The following is a 20,105-nucleotide window of genomic DNA, read 5'->3' on the forward strand; positions in this document are numbered from 1 at the left end:
TTACGTTTGCTCTTTTGAACTTCTGGTAGCAAATCCAGAAGAAGGGGCACGCCCTGCTGGAGCATTGGCATTTAGCTCTGGAACTCTGATCAGAGGTCCATGTGGTAACACGGGTGGAGATTATCAGTGGGAGAAGATGGAAATCACACAGAGAGCCCAAGAGAGAACAGAGTGGCCTGAGTGGCGCCCCCAGGGGTACGGTATGTAAGAGACATTCAGAGGTAGTAGAATCAATGAGTGGACCAAGAGTAGTAGTAGGAAGAGAACCAGAGAGAATAACGTCCTAAGCTAAGTGAGCTTGAGTAAATAAGAAATTGAGAATAAAGATGGCACACCAAGTCTCTGAACTTCCCCTGGGACCCGGGACTGAACTTGAAGCCCTGTCTTCCCCAGAAACCTACACAGAAGCTAAGTTTGGCTGTCAGGGTACAGCTGTCTCTGGCAAAGGAGGTAATGTCCTTCTGCTTCAAAGCTGATAAACCTGAGCCGCCCATGTCTATGTGGTTTCCAAGCTATGTCTGCTCACTGAAACCTGAAGAGGAGCAAGGCACGATTCCTTGTCAGACTGTCCCTGTGTCCTCAGCACGAAGCGTCTGGTCTGGCTGTACCAGGAATAGGAAGGAATGTCATGTTCATCCTTCACCCTTCACAAACTTCAAAATAGCAGTAGTTCAAAACTAGCCAGGCTTCTAATAAGCAATTGGAGAGGTACCTAGACTCCAGAACTAGAACTATGTTTCCAAAGCTTCTGTAGAAAAGATCACCTGCATCAGAAGCAGCAGAGGTGCTCATTAAAAGGGCAGATTCCAGGGCGCCTGGGTGGCTCAGTCGGTTAAGCGTCCCACTCTTGATTTCAGCTCAGATTATGATCTCACGGTTCATGAGTTCAAGCCCCGCATCAGGCTCTGCACTGACAGTAAGGAGCCTGCCTGGGATTCTCTCTCTTTCCCTGTCCCCGCTGCTCACACACACACACACACACACACACTCTCTCTCTCTCTCTCTCTCTCTCTCTCTCTCTCTCACTCTCTCTGAAATAAATAAATTTTAAAAAGGGCAGATTCCACATAGCCGGGATGATGGCTCAGAAATCCGCATTTTTAGCAAGCCCTGCACATTATTCTAATGCACAATAAGTTTGTGAGCCATTGATTGTAAAAGAACAGAAAATCAGTTTGAAACACCCAACAAAGAGCTCCACCTGGGAAAGATAATCTGAAGGGAATACATTTTACTCATAGGAGATAATCCTTAACAGAATTATGAGACTTTGTGAGAATTAATTGTGTCTAGTATCTCACTTTTCCAATTATTTGTGTGAATATTTTCTCCCTCCCTGCTCTGTGTTTTCTGATTAATACATGGTGGAATGCTTTAGTTTTTCCAGCATGAGAAATAGAGCAGGATGAAAATTTCCCATGCATTTTCTTCAAAGAAAAGCATTTTGGATTCAGTGTTAAAAGGAAAAGTCATGAAATATTTTAATTTTTTTCATGGCTGGTGAGTTGTGTTCACCCTGTTCTTTTTATTAAGCACTTTTCAATGAATACTTCCTTTTTCTCAAGGTAAAAACTGGCTTTTTTTCTGCTGAAAAGCATCATTGTCAAAATTCATTGTCACATTTACACTTTAGAAATTATTACCTGGTTCTCGTTAGTGGAGAAAATTAGAATAGTTTATGTTCCACTGTGTTATCCTAACCTCGTCCCCTTGTTTGTCAAGATTCTTAAGCTGGACATTATTCTGCGTGTATGTGTGTGCTTGCAGTAAAACATAGATCATGACTGAAAGGCAACTACTAGAGAATTATTATAAGTATAAATATTGACCATGGATATTGAAATGTTTATCCCCACCCTATGTTGATACTTGAAATCATACCATTAGAAATTAATTAGTTTGGATCTTAAAGGCATTTCAATCTTCAGGAACCTCTTATTAAAATAATAATTAAAAACAGGGGTGAATAATCATGAAGGGCTTATCAGCCACCACACGATGAAGGTTTGGTTGATTAATAACTGAAAGCAGGATTGGTAAAGATGAAGCTAGAGACACATCACGGAGATGGGGACTAGGAGAGACGAAACCGCCATCAAATGTCACCTTGCTCATTCCCAGTCTCTCAAATGGGGCAATTCTCCCCCTTTCAACAAGAGCCTGTGCTGTGAAAGCAAGGAAAACTTTAAAAGACTTATCCTCATTAAGTTTTGGGACAGAAACCTCACCAAATGAGTAAATTCCTGGGAAGATCAAGATCTTAGAGCCCCTTAATAGGACTAAAATAATCATTAGCCGACCGGAGAGACGAGGACAGCCTCTCAGCCTGAGGAAGAGGTATTGGGTGAGTCTGGCCCAGCACCGACCCTGCTTTCTTCTACAGCTGCTTGGAAATACAGATCTGGAGAAGGGGGCTTCTCCCAGCCAAGTTCATGCTCCAGGATATGGGAATAGGGTTACAAATTAAAGATTAATTGTGCAACATGACAGATGTCTTTGTGAGGTATTACAACACACACTTCAGTTCCTATGGGGAAACATGAACCCTTCACACTTGGTCTGACCTGATGTTCATCCAGCCAGGCCCATCTTCAGACCACTTCTCTAGGGGTATAGGACGTTAGGAAGTTGAACCATCCCAGCCAATTTAAACAACTGGTCTCTTTCACGTGAGCATTCCACCTCAGTGCTCCGGATCATCTCTGCCTGTGTCACATGCAACCAGAAAATGTATAGCTCAACTCAATTCAATGTCTTTTGGGGGAAAAAAATGCACAAGTGCTTTGACAAGACATACAAAGAATTCATTTAAAAAGTATCTTTAGTATTTTCTCATAGGAGATTTTCTTAAACCTCTCCTTCCAAACAACTTCAGCAAATACTACTGAGTCACATCCCTAATGTAATAACAAGGCTTGATTTGGTCAAGCAGCGACTGTCTCCATATGGACATTGAGCTTTTGAAGCCTTCCTCCTCGTGCGGCTCCGTGACCCACAGCTCCCCCACTGGTGGACCCAAGGTGGTGCATCTCAGTCATTCAACAGCGTCTCCTGAGCACCTGCTGTGTGCCAAGCAAGGTCTGGGTGCCAGAAACACGAGAAAGGACAAAGCAAGCGAAACACTTGTGTGCATGGACCTCATATCCTCGTTCAGGAAAGACAGTCAATAAATAAATAAACTTAATATATAGATAGGAATGTAACAGAATGACGCATGCTCTAAAAACGAAACCAGTGGGCAATGGCCAAGGATAACTTGAGGCTGGGTTGAGGCCTCACTGACTCTGAGGAGGTGACTGAATTCTGAGTGATAAGAAGAACCAATCCTGCTGGAATCTGCAGGAAGCATTCCAGGAAGAAGAAACCGATCCTGAGATTGGAGCAAGCTTGATATCTTGAAGAACAGAAAGAAGGCTGGCGTGGCTTCTGAGCAAAGGATCGAGCGGAGCAGGGTGATATCAGAGACAGAGGCAAAATTATGAGGGCCCCAGATTCTGGATCTTTTATGAAGTCTAGGGCTATGCATGACGTACAGGAGCTTCTCAGAAGAGACACGAGGCGGAACACAGTGGTCTTCTCCCAGGGTGCCCGGACTTTACGGGAGAGTCTCCTCTAGCTTTCCTTCGGCTGAAATTTGAAGACAAAACATACAGTCGCATCTCCAGGCTCCCTTTAGATGCCAAGAAAGCCCAGCATAAAAATCATACAGGGCTGTTTGGAGGGCTAATACTTTGTAGGAAAAACCGAGGGCTGGGGATGGGGAGTGAAAGGGAATTAGTCAATTTAAAAAAAAAATGCAGCATTTCTTCTGGAGCAAGCACTTGTATTGAAGCCACGAGACCTGGGTTCAAAGTGAAACTCTAAGTGTTCACATCACAATTTCTGTACCTCGGTTTCCTCACATGAAAAATGGAGATAATACCAGAATTTCAAGTGATGTTGTGAAGATTAATTGGGGGGAAAAAATGCCTGAATTAAAACATTGCTCGGAACGTGGTGGGATAGATTTTAGCTGCTGTTAATAACTATTAATAATTCCATGAAGTTAACTATTCACAAATACTAGTAACTCTCTGAAGTCCAGGGTCTTAACAGAGTAAGGCTTGGTGAAGAAAAGCGTGCTCATGGCCAATGGGAATTCATCAGAAGAAAGTTTTACAGCATCGCTGTTAGCGGTTAGTTGATTCGTTCGTTGTGGTGGTTTATAGTTCAGGAATGCCTCAGAGGCATGGGGGCCTTACATGTGAATCGTAGGGCCTCAGAAACCCTCTTCTTTCTCAGGATGAGAGAGAATGTCTCTTTTGCCCACTGTGGCTATGCTATCGCTATAGGGTGGGACCCAGAAACCCGTCACCCAGGGCCAAAGCTGAGGCCTCCTGTGCAACGCCGTGATCTGCTTGGTCCCAATACGGACTTCCTTTTCAAAACAAGTGTCCGATGACCACAGGTAGTAAAAAAAAAACCTGATCTTTATTTGTAACTCACAAGGAGCATCGAGGCCATTCGATTCCCAGCGCACAACACTTTCAGATTCGCTTTCACGCTGCTCCTGCTCCGTGTTTCTCCCATGTTCCACTCGTGTTGGACCCCATCCCAAGTTCTTCCCGAAAACTCTTTCCTGCAGCATTCATGGACTCTTGCCTCTGCTTCTGCTTCCTCTTCCCTTTCATTCTGTACAAATAAATACACACACACACGCACACAACCTGGGTCCTTCCTTGTACAAATCTCCCACCCATTCCCATCCACAAAGGTAACTAGTATTGAAGTTTGATGTCAATCCTTCTAGACTTTTATCTTTTACTCTGTGCTTCAATGAACACACACACACACACACACGCACACAACCTGGGTCCTTCCTTGTACAAATCTCCCACCCATTACCATCCACAAAGGTAACTAGTATTGTTTGATGACGGGGCGCCTGGGTGGCGCAGTCGGTTAAGCGTCCGACTTCAGCCAGGTCACGATCTCGCGGTCCGTGAGTTCGAGCCCCGCGTCGGGCTCTGGGCTGGTGGCTCAGAGCCTAGAGCCTGTTTCCGATTCTGTGTCCCCTCTCTCTCTGCCCCTCGCCCTTCATGCTCTGTCTCTCTCTGTCCCAAAAATAAATAAACGTTGAAAAAAAAAATTTTAAAGTTTGATGTCAATCCTTCTAGACTTTTATCTTTTACTCTGTGCTTCAATGAACACACACACACACACACACACGCACACAACCTGGGTCCTTCCTTGTACAAATCTCCCACCCATTACCATCCACAAAGGTAACTAGTATTAAAGTTTGATGTCAATCCTTCTAGACTTTTATCTTTTACTCTGTGCTTCAATGAACACCACACACACACACACACACACGCACGCACACAACCTGGGTCCTTCCTTGTACAAATCTCCCACCCATTACCATCCACAAAGGTAACTAGTATTAAAGTTTGATGTCAATCCTTCTAGACTTTTATCTTTTACTCTCTGCTTCAATGAACACACACACACACACACACGCACACAACCTGCGTCCTTCCTTGTACAAATCTCCCACCCATTACCATCCACAAAGGTAACTAGTATTAAAGTTTGATGTCAATCCTTCTAGACTTTTATCTTTTACTCTCTGCTTCAATGAACACACACACACACACACACACACACGCACACAACCTGCGTCCTTCCTTGTACAAATCTCCCACCCATTACCATCCACAAAGGTAACTAGTATTAAAGTTTGATGTCAATCCTTCTAGACTTTTATCTTTTACTCTCTGCTTCAATGAACACACACCACACACACCACACGCACACAACCTGGGTCCTTCCTTGTACAAATCTCCCACCCATTACCATCCACAAAGGTAACTAGTATTAAAGTTTGATGTCAATCCTTCTAGACTTTATCTTTTACTCTGTGCTTCAATGAACACACACCACACACACACACACACACGCACGCACACAACCTGGGTCCTTCCTTGTACAAATCTACCACCCATTACCATCCACAAAGGTAACTAGTATTAAAGTTTGATGTCAATCCTTCTAGACTTTTATCTTTTACTCTGTGCTTCAATGAACACACACACACACACACACACACACACAACCTGGGTCCTTCCTTGTACAAATCTCCCACCCATTACCATCCACAAAGGTAACTAGTATTAAAGTTTGATGTCAATCCTTCTAGACTTTTATCTTTTACTCTGTGCTTCAATGAACACACACACACATACACACACACTCGTGTGTGTGTATACATGTGATGTATCAGGCCCATGTACAACATGCACATATACTTTTTAACAACATGGAGACATCGTATGGATTTTATTCTGAAAATTGTGTCACTCAACAATGTACAATTGACAATCTGCATAGACCCGTCTTACTGTTCATGCCACATTGTATTATATTTGTTTAATATACCATAACAGATTTACACATGGTGGTGGTTTTTTATGGGTTTTTTTTTTTTTTTTGCTACTAGAAGCTCTTTAAAATTTTACAAACCACCAAAGCCCCAAACTGTAAAGGTGTGTGCACAGTGTTCAACTCGAGGTGGAGGGTAGAAGATTAAGGAGAAAGTCAAGTGGATTGAAATCAGCAATAAAGCGACCATTCTCCAATACTAAATGTACTTGAAATTTATTCCCCTGCATCTGTAGGTAAATGTCCTTCTGTTCTTGAAACAATAAATCCCCATAAACTTCCCATAAAGTTTTGCAGAGGTGAAATGTGGGATTGGTTCCATCAGAATCCATTCAGAGCTTTGTTTGTGCACCTTCTGATCTGAATTTTAAAGCCCCTGTTTTTCCTCGGAGCCCCTGAGACTGAGAAAAGGTCAGAATGCAACACGTTTCAAAGCCGCTGTGCTCCGGGTGGCCACCAGCCTGCTGGAAATAATTGCTTTCAAAACCCAGATTGTGGCACCATCTACTCAGTTGCAAATTAGCATAACCTACGGCACCATGCAGTGGTGGTGACAACTGTTAGTGTAACTTTTTGTTCTATTCTCAATTCACTTTTAGAAATATTGAGATGCCCAAACACCTCCATTCCGGACAGGCTGTCTTTGTTTTCAGTAACCTCAGAGGCAACACTGAGCCCCAGACCTCTATTTTACAACTTGAAATTTTATTTTATTTTTTTAATGTTTACCTTTTTTGAGAGAGAGAAAGAGAAGGAGTCGGGGAGAAGCAGAGAGAGACGGGGACAGAGGATCCCAAGCGGGCTCTGCACTGACAGCAGAGGGCCCGATGCAGGGGCTTGAACTCCTGAACCATGAGATCATGACCTGAGTCGAAATCAGATGCTCAACCCGCTGAGCCATGCAGGTGCCCTTATAACTTGAATTTTTTTTTTTAATTTTTTTTACACTTATTCATTTTTGAAAGACAGAGAGAGACAGAGCGTGAGCAGGGGAGGGGCAGAGAGAGAGGCCACACAGAATCCGGAGCGGGCTCCAGGCTCCGAGCTGTCAGCACAGAGCCCGACGCGGGGCTCAAACACTCACAAACCGCGAGATCATGACCTGAGCCGAAGTCGGACGCTCAACCCACTGAGCCACCCAGATACCCCTGCAATTTGAAATTTTGAAGTGGAAGATACTAAGTCCAATCATAAAGTGACACGTCACCCTGAATTTCACTGTAATAATCTATTCGATATTTCCTTCTCCGGTGTGTACCCGCCCCCCCCCAGTATGTTCAATAAACATGCAATGAGGCCCTGGTGTCTGGGGTTGTGGCCTTGCGACTTCATTCGGTGCAAACCTCTCCCATGGCCCCGCAGCCCCTCCGAGCAGCTTCTGGGGAAATCGCTCCGCACTCCAGGCATCTCAGCAGCCCGTCCCTGCTCCCGTGGTCTGTCCTGCCCTCCTACTAATTCCCAGATTCCTCTGAAGCAAAACTATTCGAAACCAACATAGTGGATGCTCTCACTTTATTATTCGTCGTGATCAGTGTGACACGACGTAATAAAATTCCCGCTGGCCTCGCACCGTCTCAGACACCAAAGGGTGTCCTTTGCAATCCACTTGAATCCCATTTCACAATCCTTACCCCCGGGGGCGGCCACAACCAAAGCTGTGTCTCTGCACCGAGCCTCGCACCATGGAGACGACAAAGGATCGCAATGGCAAGTGCAGTCGTGCCTTCAAGTGTGTTCCTTTTATCCTTAAAAGTCTGAACATCTATCTCGGCTTTGCTGCATTATTTTTTTACTTCGGAAATTATTTTCACTTAGCCACTAAGTGGAATTTGTTTTCAGGCTCGCTTTCCGCTGTGTTCCCTTCTTCTCGAGTATTTATGAGTTTGTTAGGAAATGGCAGCCCGTTCTATATAAATCCAGGCCGTCTCTCACACCCTTGCACGCACAAAAATCTGTCATTTTTCTAGGGGTATTAATAAATATAGGCCAGAAGAGGGCTTTTCGCCCTTTTATAGTGCTTTGGTGTTTCAAAGTGCTTCTGGATGGTGCTGTGTCTTTACATCATTAGGACAACCCTGTGACAAAGGAACTACTTTTTCTAACTTACAAATAAAGAAACTGAGGTTCTAAAAGCTTGCATTTTTCCACTTCCTCTTTGCATCATGGGTTGTCTTCCCTCTTTACTAATCCCGCTCCTAGAGAGGGGGAGGGCAGGGAGGGGGTGGAGGGGGGGACCGTGTTAGTTTTCAGTAGGAAAACGACAGTATCTATGAATAGGTGGTGCGAATCTTTTTATTTCCTGTAATGAAAACAGCACCAAAAGGAAACTTTGATTTGTGTAACATAATTGTGTGACTCATATCAATCCATTACTCCGCCGTGTAGAGCAGTTTCCAATGTTCGCATCCACCATTCTGCCAAAATGGGAGGCTTTTTCCACATTTCACTCACCTAATGGATTTTATATAAAATCTGTTTTTCTATGGATGTAGGGCTCTGGGGGGTTTGTAGCCTATCAAGAGTTAAGGGCTGCCTCACGTTACAGCGTTCCCTCTCTGCACAGTGGCTGAGCGTGGCTAAATACATCGCAGTCTTTTACATTTGTGCTGTGACCATTCTTCACCGCAACAGGGCAGATGATGAAATGGGAGCTTAATGGTATTAGGGCAGGAATTACAATCGTAGGAAGAGAGAAAACGATAAGAGGTCGGAGATACCAAAGGGATACATTGTAAAGACAGAAGTGACACCCACAGGGCTGGCCCTCAGAACCATCGTCAACCACCATGAGTACCTGCTGAGGACCCCATGGTTTGAAGAGGGCCCGCGTGTCAGATCTCTAAGAAGGGAACTGTTAAATGGGCCCAAAAGGCCAAGTAAATAATGCCAATCCGCATGGCCTTCCACCCGGCTAAATAACTCTTTGATTCAGAAACTTGAGAAGGAGGTCTCCACAGATGGTCAAGTGGTGAGAGCTGGGAGTGGGACTATCAATGGTTCAGATCTTTTTTAAGAACACTTAAAGAACACTTTAAGAACACTTAAAGAACACTTTTTTAAGAACACATTGAACACCCACCTCCGTGGCAGGCTAGAGATTACAGGTAGGAAGAAATAGAAAATACAATCTCTGCTCTGTGAAGTTCCTAGCCTAGCAGAGGAGGGAACGCATGAAAGTAATTATAGTAATACGTTAAGTTGAATGCAGAGATAGACACAAGATGTCATAGGAACACGGGGAAAGCGTGCCCTCAAGGAGAGAAGGAATCAGGCCAGATGTAGCGTGTGAGTGAGGAGGCCGGGGAAGGGGAAGTTGGAGAGAAGGATAATCCAGAAAGAGGAACACGTGAAGAAAGGCATGGAGTCCATACACAACAATGGGGGTGGTGGGAAGTCATGGCATCTGTGTGCTGCTGAGCACACGTTCTCGGAGAGAGGAGGCTGAAGAAGTGGGTCTACACCTAATACGCCATGTCCAGGAGTTTGCAAGGTATTCTGCAGGCGTTTAGAACCATGAGAGAAGGGGCGCTGGGTGGCGCAGTCGGTTAAGCGTCCGACTTCAGCCAGGTCACGATCTCGCGGTCCGTGAGTTAGAGCCCCGTGTCAGGCTCTGGGCTGATGGCTCAGAGCCTGGAGCCTGTTTCCCATTCTGTATCTCCCTCTCTCTCTGCCCCTCCCCCGTTCATGCTCTGTTTCTCTCTGTCCCAAAAATAAATAAACGTTGAAAAAAAAAAATTTAAAAAAAAAGAACCATGAGAGGGAAACCATCAGCTGTGCATTTTGGAAAGCTCTCTCTGTTGGCTTTGTAGGGACTGGATTTAAAACTGAACAACCCTGGAGGTAGAGCCTAACGTCAATGCGTCATCCAGGCGAGAGGTGATGGCCTGAGCCCTGGCAGTAGAAGGAATAGAAGCGGGGACATACCTGCAGAATATTTCGGAGGTGCGGTTCTCAGGCCTTGGGAGTCGATTGGGTATGGAGGAATGACTCCCCTGTTTCTGGCTTGAGCGGTAGAGTGGGAACAGCTCCAAGGGGAGAATACTGCAGGTAGAGTGAATTTGGAAGAAATATATGTTCACTTGCAGTCATTTAGAGTTTGAAGTACTTGCAGGTCAAAGTAAAGCTGTCTAGTAAGAAACCCATATGTTAATGTTAAACTCATAGTAGCAATCTAACTGTATGCATAAATTTCGGAATCACTGATCTATGTGTGGTTAGTGCTTGAAATCGTGAAAGGGAGTGAAATCGCTCGGGAAAAGAAGGAAAAGCAGATTTATCCCTGGGCCTGACACGCAAGCATTTAAAAGTTATGCAGTTCCCCGAGTAGCCCTCCCATGGCCGTTCCTGTGTAGTACGTTACTTGTTAAATATTTTAATTTCAACCTGCATGTAGTGGATATAAATTTGTCCTCCAACCTCCAGATGCAACACTCTTATTTTTGCTAAAGCAGACAGATCTTCCCCCCGATCCTTTGCTCACCAGGATGTGAAACATCCAAGCTTGCTACTCCCTCCTTCTTTGGAATCGATCACACAGAAACCTTTAGAGTTTTACCCGACACAGAAATTTGAATGAAGAGCAGAGGGCACGGATATTTGCATTACACACTTAGTTATTCATTTCTCCACTTCTGGTTAATAATTTTTAACTTTGAATCCCATTATATTTAAGATGACAACTAGGATGACTAATTAGGCATAACTGGTCGCCCCAATAAGGAAAGTTTGAGGGATCTAACACAGAGACTCTGGAGAGTTTTAGACCTGCTCCCATCTCCAAATATCCAAAGTACATGGGGCGCCTGGGTGGCTCATTGGTTAAGCGTCCTACTCCAGATCAGGTCATGATGTCGCTGTTCGTTGGTTCGAGCCCCACGTCGAGCGTTCGAGCCCACGTTGAGCTCTGTGCTGACATCTCAGAGCCTAGAGCCTGCTTCAGATTCTGTGTCTCTCTCTCTCTTTCCCTTCCTTGCTTTCACTCTGTCTCTCAAAACTAAATAAAACATTAAAAACAATTTTTTTAATCCGAGTACACGCAACTGTTGCCAGCACGCAAAACAAGATAAAATTACCTCCTTAGTAGGACTCTGTCCACGTGCACCGTTGACAAGAGTCAGCGTGTGAGTTTCCACGACTGATGAATTTCATCACATGATCAGTTTCATCACATCCCCCCATTCTCTGGCTATTGGTCAGCTCACAGCAGCGCAGGAAACACCCTCAGCATCATGACCTCTGGGGTTTTATTATCATATTGTTCTCTGTGGGACCCTGTCCCCATTCTTTCCCAAAGAAACCAAATGGCAAAGAGACACAGGGTGAAAAATTTACATTGTTGACCCCCAAGCCCTGTGGGTTGTTAACAATGGAAAAAGTTTGCTGGTGAGGGTGAAACTTGACGAGTTAGTAACATTCTACCTCCAAGCCCTTCATTTTGAGGTTGGGCTTGCCCTATAAAATCAGGCAGGGAGCTGAACAAAGCTACTTTTACCTTTCCAGAATGCACAAAATGGTTTAATTAAGGAAGTCCTTTTTTTCTCCCCATAAGGACACCTCTACAAATAGACTCAAATCTACATGCAAATGAAGCCATCTGGCTTATTGTTGTCAATAGCACCCAGCCCACGGTAAACAATAGAAGGCTCACTGCATAACTCAAATACCCACATCTCTAACCTTGGGGTCACTGAAAATTTTCAGAGTAATTAGACTCAGCGCTAGTATTCACATTGGAGAGTGCTTGCCACTTAAAGCAGAAGCAATAGCTGTGTTTCTTGGTGCAGTCCCAGTACGGGGCCACTGGATGGCTCTCAGGAAATTGCTGGACCTGGGAGCCAGTGGCGTCCAGGCCACACCCGCAGCCATGGCCTCACCAAACCACAGCCACGGCCGTAGAGCCCACGTGCAATCTTCTCCCTGTCTGCCAGAAGCCAAGTCTTCCAGCCACTTCCTGGTTACCTGCCCTCTCAGAGGGGGGATCTCTGCCGTACCTTCGTTCTAATGAGAGGATCTACGGTGTGTGGGTAACTCTGCTTTCTTGGGTGCCCGCCACTGCTTTGTTCGTCAGATTTTTATTCAGCGGCTGCTCTACAAAACCATATGTCACATCGCCAGGGCTCAAGGTGACTCCCATGTGTGTGTCCTGAAGGAATTTTGTTTTTAAATTCCTGAGGAGATTAAGCGGCAGGGAGGGCACAGGTTTGAAAGCCAGTGAGCAGGGAGCAGAAGGGTGAGAGGCGAACAGGACAGATGGCGGACGTGGGTACGAGTCTGAGATGAGTCCACTGGCTGCAGAAGTCAGAATTGGTTATGTCAGTTTAGCTAGGGGTGGTTGGCTGCTCCCCCTTAAAGAGTTCACCCGCGGGGTAGGGAAGGCTCAGGAGGGGCCTCAGGGCTTGCTGGCCTGCTGTTTAAGGAAAGGAAGCTCCTTTCCCATCCTCCCCAGGACCATAGGTCACACCAAAGCCATCAGTCATAATGGTTAATGTCCTTTTGGTAGTAGTAACGGCAGTAGTAACATGTGTTGAACACTTACGTTGTGCTCAGCCCTCTGCTAAATGCATTTCGTGGATTATCTTCTGTGATTCTCAGCACCCATTAAGAGAGGTGCCATTGTTAATTCCATTGTACGCATAAGGAAATTGAGATTGAGCGAGATCAAGAAACTTGTCCCAGTCACCCAGTGGGTGTGGGTGATAAAGCCAGACCCTGACGCTGGAGCCTGCACGTGGAACAGGCCACGGCAACTTCGCCAAGTGACAAGCCAGAGCAGCCCCCTGAGGTCGCTTATTGTCACCCCACCGTGCCCCTCCCCCAACTCCACGTCCTCCAAATGCCTTGCTCCTGCTGCTACCACCGTCACAGGGGTGTCTCCAGCGTATCACATGTCCAGTTGCTTCCTTACTTGAGTCCAGACTGTTGACAGGCAGAGGGGAAGCGAACTCCAACAGGGTCTGGAACGGAGTCCGTGGGAGGTCGGGTCCTGGTGAGGCTCACAGAGGACTGGTGAAGTCCGGGCAGCCTCAGTTAAACCCTCAGTTCACTTTCTCCAACCCTGCCAGCAGTTCTCCTGTCCTACCCAACAGGAGCTAAGACGTGACGGAACCACGTATGAGCTAAGCAGTAAACTGGGGGAAACTCAGCAAGGCTGTTCTGATTCCTCTCAGTGTCCCTTTGTCTTTCGAGGTGAGGGTGATCCTTTCCTCAGGGAGAGGGGGGCACCTCACATAAGGGTCTGTGACCTGCTTCACGGAGGGCCAGAGAGTCCTTCCCGCACCAGCCATTTCTTACGTTCCCTTAGTTCAAATATTCAATATGCTGAGGTGCTGTATTTGGGGGAGCATGCCCTGAACCCCATCAGTTACATACACGATGCAGTAATCAGAGAGCATTAGCTTCCTCAATAGCGACACAGGCAGCTTGAATATATTGACGAAATGCCTTTAGTAACTCCACGGCAGAATAATTTTCTGGAGTGTCTCAATTAGGTGTGGAAGCAGAATAAGGACTCTTCAGAAAAGCAAGGATTTAGAAAGTCGACCTCTTGCATTCCTTTTCTCAAAAAGCTACAGGAGAATGTGCCTGTGGAAATGAGGGTGTAGACCTAGAAAGAGGGATCGCCCAAAGTCATGGGGTCTTCTGATTTGGCCATTTAATAGTGAAGAGTACCAGAAACGTGGTCGGCAATAATAGCAAGAGACAGGTCCCAGGACCAGAGCCGGGTGTCAACCCTCAGAAGAGCCAGTGGGCCTGACAACAGGAAGTCAGAGGCTGTAGGGGACCTCCAAGGGACAAAAAAGGGGCTGCTAGATCACCCGATGTGTGTGATGTTGGGAACACATGTGGGAAGAGTTTTACCGATGTGTTGAGTTATTGGAGAGAATTTACGACAGGTACAGAGAAAACTAAGCCAATGGAAAAAGAGGTAATTACTGATTCCAGAGGAACAAAAGAAATTATACAAATAAAAGAAACTATAATTATATTTTACTAGTCGGCTCATTAGTGAATAACCCAGAGCCCTAAAAATGTAAATATTGAATTTCGGTGGAACCCGAAATCTGTGAGTTGCTAGTTTGGGAGAATCTGGAGAAAGGGAATAGGCAGACAGGCTTCTAAAAATGCTCAGTCTTTATCTTGCATCTGGGGAAGGTCAATCAAGTATATCTAAAATGCATAAATTAATAAATATCGACACATGCGTATTTTACAAACACAGGGATATAACTGAAAGAGTTAAGTGTAGGAGTTGTTGCTAAGAAATTGGGTTGGGATGGGGGTGGAGCAGGGAGTTGCATTTTCCTTTATCCCTTGTAGCACCCTGGATTGTTAAAACTATGTATCTGTACCCCGAGGTCGGAAATTAAAACTAGGCTTGGGACGCCTGGGTGGCTCAGTTGGCTAGGCGCTGAATCTTGATTTCACCTCAGGTCATGATCTCATCGTTCCTGAGATCAAGAGCCACAGCAGCATTTTAAGTTCAAGTGCAGAGCCTGCTTGGGATTCTCTCTCTCTCTTTCTCTCTCTCTCTCTCTCTGCCCCTCCCCTGCTCGCTCTCGCTCTCTCTCTCTCTCTCTCAAAATAAATAAATAAATAAATAAACTTAAAAAATGAGAAATTAAACCTAGGCTTAAAACAAATTGCTGCTGTCGACCTAAAAAAAAGGGGTAAATTGAGGCAAGCTCAAAACTGTCAAAAAGAGGAGTTTATTTAGGAATAGCAGAAGAATTGCGATTTGGTACACACAGACTGTAGCAAGCTCCAGGCATCTGTTGAGGGTTTGGGGAAGGCTGTATTTATGCGCAGGGGATGGAGACAGAAGAGAGTTCAGTTAGATCTGTTAAAATAAAAAACAAACAGAGGCCAGCTTTGAAAATTCCCCAAGCAGAAAAAAACAGTCCAGTCAGACAAAAAGAGCTCAATTCAGCTTATTTTTTCAGACCAACCCAACGTGGGTCATTTCTTGTTCATGCCTCTGGAAACCATAAGCAAAAATTTCCCAAGATTGTTATGAGGTAACCCCTGACCAACTCCTTATCATTTAAGAAAATCCCAACATTATCAGATTTCTGTAAATTGGACATTTATGGGAAATCAGCATGTGTGTCCTTATGTTTTATTTTCCTAAAAGCACGTGAGTGAGATTTTCTATTTTCTATCCTCCAGTTCCATTTTAAATTGAAGTTCTTTAACACTGCTCAGCAGAAAATATCCTTAGAAATTTTGAAGTCAGTATCCCATACCAAATAATCATTGGTGAGATTAAAGTAAATGGCTGTTAAAGAATTTGGATGAACAGGGTGCCTGTTGGCTCAGTTGGTTAAGCATCCAACTCTTGATTTCAGCTCAGGTCGTGATCTCAGGGTTCCTGAAATCCAGCCCCACATGGGGCTCCTGCACTGATGGGGCAGAGCCTGCTTGGGATTCTCTCTCCCTCTCCCTCCATCCCTCCCCCACTCGTGTTCTCTCTCTCTCTCTCTCTCTCTCTCTCAACATAAATAAAATAAACATTAAAAAGAAATCTTGGGGGCATCTGTGTGGCTGAGTCGGTTGAGCATCCAACTTCGGCTCAGATCATCATCTAGCAGTCTGTGAGTTCAAGCCCTGCATTGGGCTCTGCATTTTCCAACCTTGCCTTCTTTTGCCTGTCCACACTACTGAGATACTACTCTTTGCCCTGCAATGAAATCTCTTATTTCCAACTTGGTATTCTCATCCAGTGTCACTTGACCCTCTATAGCACTGACCTTGACAGCAAGTACAAATGGCAGCAATTTCAGTAATCTTAAGGTTAGGAGACCATCATCCTTGCAAATTCATGGCATTGTTCAATGAGGTCTGTCTGTAGGGAAAAACAGAAATTAAGACATAGGTAAGAACAGTTACGGTGTGCTAAGGATGCAGTGTCCCGTTGTCAGGAGGTGCTAAAGCAGCATTAATTTTATTTATATTTAGTTAGTATCTTCACTACTCAGGTTACCATAAAGTAGATCTTACCCCATGAGGACATCGCATGTGGAGTGGAATTAGATAGAACTGAGAGGAGTGGCTATACAATTACCCACTGATTTAACAATTATTTATTGAGTGCTTACTATGTTCTGGGGCCAAAGGTTATAGAGACGAAATGGTTTTCTCCCAGCTTTCAAGGAGCTTATGGCCAGTTGGGAATAATGTAAACAATAATAATGCTCTAAGCTCCTTGCATCATGAAGCACAATGAGCACTAGGAAAAAAAAACAACTCATGTTATTTTGTTGTAACCAAAAATCCCAGAGGCTGGGCAACAGACTTATCAGAACATGCCTCACAGAAGTTCATCAGCGTCTGAAGCAGTGGCTCCCCACCTTTCTCATTGTCTACATTGCTCATTAACACTTTCATGCCCACATCCCCATAAACATATTTACTTACCAATTCTATCATGCACCACTATGCTCATATATCATGTACATTATAAATATGACTGGGGGGCGCCTGGGTGGCTCAGTCAGTTGAGCATCTGACTTCGGCTCTGGTCATGATCTCGCAGTTCATGGGTTCGAGCCCCCCGTTGGGCTCTGTGCTGACAGCTCAGAGCCTGGAGCCTGCTTCAGATTCTCTGTCTCTGTCTCTGTCTCTCTCTCTGTACCTCCCCCACTCACGCTCTGTATCTGTCTCTAAAAATGAATAAACGTTAAAAAGTTAACGTTTTAACGTTTTAAGTATGACTAAACAGATCTTTTAAAGGATGGGTTTTAAAAAATAAGTAGAATTCTAATGACCTCTGCCTGTACCACATGGCTCTCCTTCAGCACCACCTGAGTGGACAGCTCACTCTGACACAAGTCCCCAGAAAGTCCTCACTGTTGCTGGTCAAGAATCTGGACTTAGTTCATCCAGAGACTTGGGGCATACCACAAGTGACAACTCCAAAAGATATCATGTGATAAGCCAGACATTTCCGGAAGGATGACTGGTAACCACCGTTTGCACCAGGCTCAATTCCCTGTGAATATGTCAATTCAAAAGGCCAAATTAGTTAGAAGTTGCTTAGGTGAGCACAGAATAGAACAAATGGAATTGTGGTCTGTGGGACCTTTCATCAAGCTGGAATAACTGATTGAACTGCCCTTCTCCTCTCCAGGGGATATTCTGTCTGAATAACCAGCCCTGGACCTCAAATAAATACTGACAGGTTTTACTTTTAGCTTTCCTTTTTCTAGAATCATTTCAGACAACTGCCCTTCTGTTAATACATCACCACCTCAGAAAATGGGAATGCACTTGATTGGAATGAAACTTTAAAATGTTAATTACATTCACATCCTGGGGATTTAGCCTAAAGAGACAGAATCGCTTTGCTTCAGGCTGGAGCACGGCTGAGGACTTTGAATTCTTGGGGCCCCTCTGTTGTTACAGGGCTCTCACCCAATTAGGATGAGCCAAATCCTGGCTGACCCTGGGGATGGGGCTTCGTTCCTTCTAGAACTCTCCTCGATGGGAGGGCTGCAAACTTCTAGTTTGATTTAGGTTTTATCTTGTGAGACCTTCAATTCTCAGTCCACTGGGAAAGGTAAGCCCCTGAAGTCCCCTCAGGAGATATTCAGCCACATCTTGAGCCAGGAAGAGAACTCAGCCCTCGGATGATAGCAACTCACACATGTATCATTCTAACCAATATCATACCATAGTCTTCTTTCCCAAGAGGAAACTAGTCTACTTTTTTCTCCTGCTGAAAGCTTGATATGGCAACTTAAAAAAGAAACCTCAAACTGCACTAAGACTTTGGGACCCCTTAAATAATAGATTCAATCCCCACCACTGTTTTACGTTAATAAGACATTTACAAACATATTTCGTGCCTGACTTGCTGGTTATAAATTGCCATTCATTTATCTAGATGTCACTCTATCCTAGACATCTCTAAGAATGAAAACAAATACCATTGATTAAATGAGATGTTATTTTAATATCTCATAATATAACATTATATATTTAATTTAAAATTATGGTTTATGTGGTGCCTGGGTGCTTAGTCGGTTGAGCGTCCAACTTCGGCTCAGGTCATGATCTCACGGTTTGTGGGTTCGAGCCCCACATCAGGCTCTCTGCTTTCAGTGTGGAACACACTCCAGATCCTCTGTCCCCCTCTCTTTCTGCACCTCCCCCACTCTCACTCTCTGTCTCTCAAAAATAATAAGACACTTAAAAATAAAAATAAAAAAATACAATAAAATTATGGTTTAAGTATAGCAGTGCCAACACAAAAATAGTTTTATTTAAAAATAGCAGTTGAACTTAATATTGCATATGTGCATAATTTGCATGAAAGAAAGAAAAAATGTAGTTTATAAAAACTATTAGAGGGAACTTGATTAATTGTGTTCTTCGAAGGAAAAATCAGTAAAAAAATGAAAAAAAATCAGATGTGACAAGAAAATTTTCCACAATTTACTGACCTTGTAGGGTTTGAATTCAGCAATTCATGAATCAGGCCAGCATCCGATCTAGCCGATAGAAAATATCTCTAGAGAACCATACAAAGCAAGTGACTTTTATAGACAGAGGTGAGCAGGAACAAGGAAGTTGCACTGGGAGTTTCTGATTGGCTAAAGCAGAATTACTTCCCTTATATGGAGTGAAAGGAGGGCTTAGAGCCACATCATGTAATTTGTGCTGAGCAGACAAAAACCAATTGGTTGACTCGGGCTTTCCCTTTCTGGGAGAACAGGGTGTAGAAACTTTAAGTTTGGGTTGCCGAAGTGAGACTTAACATGAGTGACTCCATGTTGGGGCCTAATCTGGTGATGTTAACATAAGTTCAGTACTAAAGGGAAAGGCTTCAGTAGCTATTTTAACGCATGCCCATGTATTTTGTCCTTAGTTGTGATAGTAAACATACTCAGAAACATGCACAATCAAAAGGAATTTCTCCCCTGCAGATAAAGTCAAGAGTCAGCTCTTGGTTGTATTAAATTCTTGGTCCATCTGTTCTAATGGAATGTGCATCATAGAGTTGGTGTTTTTATTATGTCCTGTGAACTGCTTTTCTCCTGGGGTCACTGGCTACTATCAAGCAATGAGGGAGTGGTGTACAACCATGTCTTTGCCATGAGTTCAAGGTAGAGGCTAATGGAGAGCCCTCAGGTGGACTCAGCTCAGCACCCCACAACCGTCCTCACCTGGAGTCCCCAGGAAGGAAGAGGTTGGCAGGGGGAGACACTCCCTTTATGGCAACTAGCCTCTGGAGGTTTGGAATGGGGCGGTGGGGAAAGAATAGCCTGGTCTTCTTGCCTTTTCCTGGCCCCCGCCTCCCCCACACTGTACTCAATGTCTGAGCAGGAGCTGGTATTCAAAGACAAAGTTGGATGAGAAGTAAAGCAGAACACCAAAGACCCCATTCCTATTGTATCCTCTAGGTCTAACCCAGTGCTTCTTGCCACCAAACCCAAGCCATCAGTACGTATGCACGAGTTCAAAACATCACCCCAACCCCCACCCGGTGGTGCCAGGATATGCTCTGCATTTTCCCTTATTGGCATTTACCCCTAGGGTCCCTCCAAGGCTGCTCTTGGTAGGAACCCAGCTGTCAATCATAAGTACAACATGCTCTTACACACACACATAGAACTTTCAGAAAGTTGAGAATAGTCTGTGGGGATTTGTGCCATGATGTTCAGCAGGATGAGAGGAGACAAGGG

General features: G+C 44.6%; 1 protein-coding gene across 1 annotated transcript in view; it reads left to right on the forward strand.

Moving 5' to 3' along the window:
* Nucleotides 1-20,105, forward strand: part of CNTNAP2 (contactin associated protein 2) — a 1,395,900-nt gene that overhangs the window by 1,121,891 nt on the left and 253,904 nt on the right.

This window comes from Lynx canadensis, chromosome A2, assembly GCF_007474595.2.
Source record: "Lynx canadensis isolate LIC74 chromosome A2, mLynCan4.pri.v2, whole genome shotgun sequence".
Taxonomy (NCBI): domain Eukaryota; kingdom Metazoa; phylum Chordata; class Mammalia; order Carnivora; family Felidae; genus Lynx; species Lynx canadensis.